Below are 7054 nucleotides of genomic sequence, written 5' to 3'. Positions count from 1 at the left end.
CTATATTATATTAATTTCTTAGGTACCTAATATAAGGTTCCTATTCTTAATAGCGTGTAGTAAGCAGAGCATTGAAAGTAGTGTAGTTTTGTAGTTTTTAGTGAATTTTAGTGTAGTGTAGTGTAGTGTAGTTTTACTACACTATATTACATTTTAAAAATTAGTGTAATGTGTAGTGTTAATTAATTTATAAGCTATTATTAGCTAATATAATTAGTAAGCTAAAATAGAGCTACATTTGCTTACTAATATTAATATTAGTAAGCAGGGATTAGCTAGCTTAAATAAGCTAAAAACAGGGATTAAAAAACTAATAAAAATAAAATAAAAATAAAATAAAAGGGAATTATAAGGGAATTATATTAAGTAAGCAAGTATTATTTTATATTATTATTATAAGTAAAATATATTTAATGTAATAAATTTAAAAATTTCTATTATTTATATATAAATATCTTATAAAATAATAATATTTATAATATTACCCTATAACTTAAATATAAAATATTAAATATTAAAGTTATAAGAAATATATTAAAGTTATAAATAATATATTTAAATACCTTAAAATTTTTCATATAAAATAATATTTTATACTTTCTTTTTATATATATTATTTCTTATATTATAATAGATTTTATATTTCTTACTTAACTTTTTTATTTTTAAATTTTATTATAAAAAAGTTTTACTAAAAAAAAGCTTATATAAGCATATTATATATTAAAATAAAGCTAAAAATCACGTGATTTTAAATCTTTAAAAATTAACCTTAAAATGTGGATATTAAGCGAGATATTAAGCTTTTAGTCTCTTATTTGAAAAAAGTGGATCTTAATTTTTAGCTAAGATTTAACCTATTATAACTCGCTTAATTTATAAGCTATACGTATAAAAGTTAGTGCATTATAAAGAGCTAAACTAGCTCTATTAAGGTATAATAATTATAACCTTATAAGTCTTATAATTAACGTTATATTTATAATTAAAAATTTCTCTCTATAATTACACATTAAACTACAAATGTAGTTGTAGTGTAGTTAAACTACACTAAAACTATAAAAACTACACTACACTAAAAACTACACTAAAAAACTACATGTAGTGTAGTTTTTTTGTTAATGCTCTGGTAGTAAGGGTATATTACTCACTTACTTATTTAATTTTAAGTTCTCTCTTTAACTAAAGGGGTTTATTCTTTTATTTTTAAATCCTTTATAATATATAATCTTAAAGTTATAATTTATAAGGGTTTTATACTATTTAATCTATTATTTATTTAAATTCTTTATAATTAAGAATAATATAAGATTCTTATAGTTAATATAAACCTTAATTTAATGCTTTACTCTTATAAGATAGTATTTTTATTCTTTAAAGCACTTAATAATAGCTATAAGTTCTTTATTATAAATCTTATAATTAAGTTTAGGTTCGTAGAGTTTCTTTAAGAAGAATATAATTAGGTGTAATCTTTTTTAATTATCTTATTATTTAAGCTATTTACCTAGTATAAAGTCTAAGGCGTTTATTTTAAGCTTATAAGGTTTATCTTAATTAAGTGCTTTTAACATAGGTTTTAACGTAATTAAGTCTTTTATTTTCTAGAATACTATAGCTTTTAATTCGTTCTATTAAAAGCTAACTTCTTTCTTTATTAGGTTTATAAGAGGTTATAAGATATCTTTATATTCGCTTAAGAATTTACGGTAAAAGTTTATAAATACTATAAATCCTTTAACTTTCTTTAAATTCTTTAATATAAGCTATTTCTTAATAGTTTTAACTTTATTTAGGCTTATTTATATTTCTTTATATATAAGTACGTACTTTAAAAAGTGTATAATATTCTAGTAGAATTAATATTTTAAGGCTTTAATTAAGAGTTTATTATTTTATAGAGTTTATAGTACCTTATATACATATTATTTGTATTTTTAAAGGGTATTTAAATAAATAAGAATATTATTAAGGTATATAATTATAAATACTTTTAATTGTTTTCGTAAGATTATATTAATTATTCTTTAAAAGGTTACTAGTATATTAATAAGCTTAAAAGGTATTACTAGATATTTATAATATCCTTTACTAGTTTATAAAATGCTATTATTTACTTATAGCCAGAGCATTGACAAGAAAACTACATTTTCATTTTTTAAAAAAGCTTAAATAATTAATAATAAATCTAATAAAATACTTGAATTATAATAATAAATACATAAAATAGCTAATATTATAGCCAATCAGCGTATTTAAAAAAGTGGGTCCCTTTAGCTTTTTGTAAGCTTAAAAACTAGATTATATAGTTTTCTAAAAACTTACTACACTACACTACACTACAAAAACTACAAAATGTAGTTTTTGAAGTTTTAGGCTTATAATAGTATATAAGGACCCACTTTTTTATTATAAGCTTATCATGTTAGATTTATGCTAGTTATTCGTAAAACTTATAATTCTATAAGTATTTTATTAGATTTAATATAATTTCTTATATTCGAAACTACAAAAACTACAAAACTACAAAACTACACTACTTCTAATGCTCTGCTTATAGCCTTCTCTTATTTATATAAGGTTATAGGCTTCTTTTAAGTTAAGTGTAGTAAACTATTTAGCTTTTTTAACTTTATCTTTAATTTCCGTTATAAGCGGTAACGGGTATTAATTCTTAATTATAATCTTATTTAAGTATTAATAATTAATATATAATTATAATTTCCCGTTCTTCTTTAATACCTATAGAATTAGGTATTTTATTAGAGACTTTAATAGTCTTATATATCCCTTTTATAATATATCCTTTAAATACTTTTTAAGCGCCTTATCTTACTTAGGGTTTTAAGAATAAATCTTATTAAACGTTAGTTTAGTATTAGGCTAGAGTTTAATCTTATAGTTTTAGTATAAATACTCTAGTAATTCTATTTCTAGCTCTTCGTTAAATAGCTTACTATACTTTAAGTATTTCTTAGAAATCTTTATTATCTTAGCTTTTAGCTCTCTAGTAATTACATATATTTTTAAAGGCCTATTATAGTTTAATTAAAGTACCCTTTATAGGCTACTCTTAGCTTTATAATTATATTCTAGTAAATTCTATTAAAGTTAGCTAGTTCTTTAATTAACTTATAGATTACTTGCTTATAACTAGGGTATCTTTAATATAATATTATATTTTAAGATTACTATAATATTTAATATAACCTAGTGTTTTATACCTTATATATTAATAAGAAGTTACGCTACTTTTATATTAATTACTTCTTAGCTATACTTTACCGTAGTTTCTTTTATAGTTATAAGTTAATAAGGCTTATCTTTAGGTATTTAAGGTAATTATAATCTATTAATAAGATTTAATAAGATAAAATTTCCTTATACTTTACTATTAATTATTACTTAAATCTTTTATTCTATTATAATTATATTAATTATAAGGTATTTTATACTATTAATATTTATAGTATATAAAGACCTATTAAATCTTTATTAAGAAATTAGTTTTAATTATAATAATAGCTATTATTTCCTAATTTATTAATTCTATTCTTATATTATTCTTTAGCGCGTTATTTTAAGTGCTATTATTAGCGGTTATCTTTTAACGTATTATTAGAGCTTTCTTAGTAATTGCTTAATCTACTATTTATATTAATTAAACTTAAGTTAAGCGAGTTACTTATAATTATATAGTTCCTTTTATTCTTATATTATAAGGTTATAGTTTAGGTAATATATACGTTATTCTTAGTATAATATAACTTCTCGTTTAATATCTTTAAATTAGTTTATTATAATTTTAATTGTATTATAAGAGTTATTCTTCTTCCCTTTTATTCTTATAAAAACTATTTATTACCTTACTTACTATTAAGGTACATGTAATAATTATTATTATAGTAAAAGGTTTAATTAAGAAGTTTATATTTAATTTTAAGTTTATTTTTCTTAATTAAATAATTCTCTTCTTCTTAGATCTATTCTAGTAAAGGTTTACTTTTTAGTAAAGGTATTTAATATTTCTAAAAGTTATTAGGTATTAGTTAGATTTTAAATTCCTAATCTTTATTTAAACTAATATTATTTATTAACGTATAGTTTTCTTTATTACTTATTATACTAAGATTTCACGTAAGTAAGTTTTCTTAGTTTATAATATAAAGTTTCTTACTTTTAGGAATTAGCTTTTATAGCTTCTTTAAGGCTTTATATTTATTTATAAAGTATTTAGTCTTATTATAATTATAATAAGTTTTTCCCCTTTTCTTATTTATAACGTTAAGTTTTATAGGTTTAGCGTAATACCTATATACTATTAATATTTAGTATAGCTTACTATTATTAGGTTTATTAAACCTAGTATATAATTTAAATTTCCTATAACTTTTTTTATAATATTACTTATATAAACGGTTATTTACCTTAATAATTATTTTAATAAAGTTATTAAATAACTTAAAATAATCTTCTTAATAAATATTATTCTTTACTTCTTTTTTAAGTCCTTAATAAAAAACTTTTATTTTAGGTTTAGTATTTTAATTAAGTTTTACTATAATACGTTTAAACTTCTTAGTATAATAAGTTATAAATTCGGTTTACTTAAGTTAAGTAAGCTATTATATAGCTTCTTTATACTTATTAGGGTTTTTAAATATAATAAGAAGTTATTTTTTAAAGGTTTTATAATTAAAGAAAATATAAATAACTTTTACTTTAACTTTAATACTATATTTAAGATATACGTGAAGGGTTAGCTTTTATTATTCTATTACCTTTTTAATTAAAAGGTTACTAATATAAAGAATTTATAACTTAAATATTATATAGATTTTTTTATTAACTTATAGGTAAGCTTAAGCTTATATAAGAAAGTTTCTTATATTACCCTTATAATTATCGTATAATTTAAGCTTAAGGAATTTTAATATATTATTATTATTAATAGAGAATATAAGTATAAGATTTTAAATTATTATAAGTTTCTCTTCTTATACCTTAAGTTTTTTATAAAGATTATTTTATTAATTAAAAAGCTATTAATTCTACTTTTTAAGCTTAATAATCTTATTATAAAGGTACTTTATTATCTCTTTAAGGTTAATAGTCTTTTCGCTTAAAGTAAATATCTTAGAAGTTATTATTACTTAAAGTTTTAAGGTAACTTATTAAATAAAATTAATTAAAATATGATAGTAACTTAGATTTTAAGGTATAATAGGTTTATTTCTTAAAAAGTAAGTTAAGTTAAATATTATAAAGTAGCTTTTAAGTAGTATTATAATAAGGCTATTAAAAGTATAACTCTTAATAATAAAACTATTACTTAAATTAATTAATAAAGATTTAAATTATTTAGCTATAAAAATACCTTCTTTTTAAGTACTCGTTTATCTCTTTATTATAATTCTAAATTAATTAGCTTAACTATTAATTCCTTTAAACCTTAATTAACTAGCTTAAGGTTTAATTAATTTAATCCTTCTTAATTAATGTATTTAAACATTAACCTCTTTAATCGCCTCTTAGGTCACGTAACTAATCACGTGCCCTTACCTTCTTCTTATGCCCACGGGTCGTGCCTGTCCTAGCCGGTGCGGTCCCGTCCCGTGTCTTGTGCAGTGTCGTTCGTAACATGTTGGTATGCACATCTATCTAGGAAATCACGGCTTCAATGGCGGAAGACCCCCTTGCCCGTCACTGCAAGTGGTACTCCGTAGTCTCGCGTGGATGGATTCTCGTTCAACCTGTACGAAGTAGTACGGGGTACTCCGTATGTAACATCATCTTATGTGTTAAATGGCATCGTAATTCTTCCCGGCAAGTGGAGTCAAATGATGGCTCTCGGGTTTCTATCATCACATTCAGATATTGTTCGTCGAAGGGACTTTGTACCAACGACTCCACCAGCTATTGTTTGCAATTTCCTCTCTTGGTGACAGGACATGGGCCAAACCAGGTTTTCTCGGTGCATGAACGGCTAGTTCACTCTATTTGGTCACTGGATGCCAGCCCGAGCTCTTTGTTGATCTCCATGTGCCTGCGTCTTTTTTGCAACCCTGTCAGGGAAGCAGACAGCGGTGACAGGTGAATGGTGCGTTATTCACAACAGGAGATCCCGTCTCATTTCCAAAGGCCGCCCTCTTGCTTATCAGTCAATGTTCGTTAACATAGGAAATACCAAGGAACTGTATATGATGACTGAAAAGTAGCTCAACTGACTTGGAAACATGAAGCGCACGGGCTTGAGTAGCAAGCCTAATCTCGGGGCACAACAAACACTTCTCTTTAAAACGCCACCAAGGCACACGGAGCTGAGTGCGTGGCATGTACGGAGCACGTCCAGCATCGCACACACCAATGAGCAAACGGCCAAGATTGTGTTAAGGCTCAGTGAGGTCACGAGCCCCACAATGCCCCATGCTGATAGCAGGCGACCGTAAGGCGACCCGTTAATCGCGTTAGGGCTGCATTGAGTTAGAAGTAGTAGCTTGTAAAGCACTATTTTATAGGTACTCTTATTATCACTCAATTTATTACTAATTTCATGTACCTCTTTGAATTTAGCATCTTATTGGATATATATCCCTGCAGATACCCGACTGGAGCCTTAACACAACCAAAGGGAGAGACCGCCTGTGCTCTTGCGTCGGTAATGTAGTGCGTAGTAGAAGCAGATCGATAGGTCTATGAACCGTTGGATTCCTCGTTAGGTGGTGGGCATTCATTTTCATCAATAGCGCAAATGTGTGATTGGCCATGTCTGCAAGTATTGGAGTTTCCATTTCACCACGATGACTGTGGCCAACCACCGTACCTGAATGCTAGTAGTAAAGGTATCCGTCCAGGATCGTATTGTACAAAGCAGTCAATACTTTCTTGAGGAGTACAATACTACCTTGGGTAGTCCCCTACTAGGTACCTGGGGCGTAAGTACGTGACTGAGTGTCGTCGTTGTACTGCGGACCTGCTTGATTGTCATGAAGATGCCGCTCATCCATCTGATCGATCGTTTGTCCGGTTGGACTCTTGTCAATCATCAGCAGGT

This window comes from Metarhizium acridum (genome assembly GCF_019434415.1).
Source record: "Metarhizium acridum strain ARSEF 324 chromosome Unknown scaffold_1, whole genome shotgun sequence".
NCBI classification, from domain to species: Eukaryota; Fungi; Ascomycota; class Sordariomycetes; order Hypocreales; family Clavicipitaceae; genus Metarhizium; species Metarhizium acridum.
The sequence above is the reverse complement of the archived record's forward strand: the minus strand, read 5'-3'. Positions refer to the sequence as shown.